The following is a 903-nucleotide window of genomic DNA, read 5'->3' as shown; positions in this document are numbered from 1 at the left end:
ACGTCCAAAAGACCTAATTTCAGGGAATGCAAGGCTACTGTCAAGATTTAATCGGCCAAGCTATGAGCATAGTCAGAAGCAGGTTGGGAGTCAGGAGGAAGAGTCAGAAAGAAAGAAAGAAAATCAGAAAGCCAAACCCCTGTGCATTACTACAGTCTGAAAGGCAAGCATATCTCTGTGGTTGTTTTTTTAACTCATTTTATTGGGGGCTCTTACAGCTCTTATCACAATTCCTCCATCCCTGGTGTCCAGCACATTTGTACGTGTGTTGCCATCATCATTTTCAAAACATGTTCTTTCTACTTGAGTCTTTGGTATTAGCTCCTCATTTTCTTCCTCCCTTCTTCCCTCATGAACCTTTGATAATTTATAAATTATTATTATTTTCATGTCTTACACTGACCACTGTCTTCCACTGTTCTGTTGCTTATCCCCCTGGAGGGTGGTGTTTTTATGTTGATTATTGTGATCAGTTCCCCCTTTTCCCCCTACCTTCCTGATATCATTACTCTCATTATTGGTCCCGGGGGTTTATCTGTCCTGGATTCCTGTGTTTCCAGCCCTATCTGTACCCACATACATGCTCTGGTCTTGCCAAATTTTTAAGGTAGAATTGGGGTCATGATAGTGTGGGGGGAGGAAGCATTATAGAACCAGAGGAAAGCTGTATGTTTCATCAGTGCTACACTGCACCCTGACTGACTCATCTCTTCCTGTGAGCCTTCTGTGAGGGGATGTCCAATTGGCTACAGATGGGCTTTGGGTACCCACTCTACCCTCCCCCTCATTTACATCAATATGATTTTTTGTTCTGGGTCTTTTATGCCTGATACCTGATCCCATCGACACCTCATGGTCACACAGGCTGGTGTGCTTCATCCATGTGGGTTTTGTTGCTTCTCA

The sequence above is a fragment of the Echinops telfairi genome, unplaced genomic scaffold (genome assembly GCF_000313985.2).
Source record: "Echinops telfairi isolate 266 unplaced genomic scaffold, ASM31398v2 ScPeMD7_7457;HRSCAF=8495, whole genome shotgun sequence".
Taxonomy (NCBI): domain Eukaryota; kingdom Metazoa; phylum Chordata; class Mammalia; order Afrosoricida; family Tenrecidae; genus Echinops; species Echinops telfairi.
Note: the sequence above shows the minus strand (reverse complement) of the source record.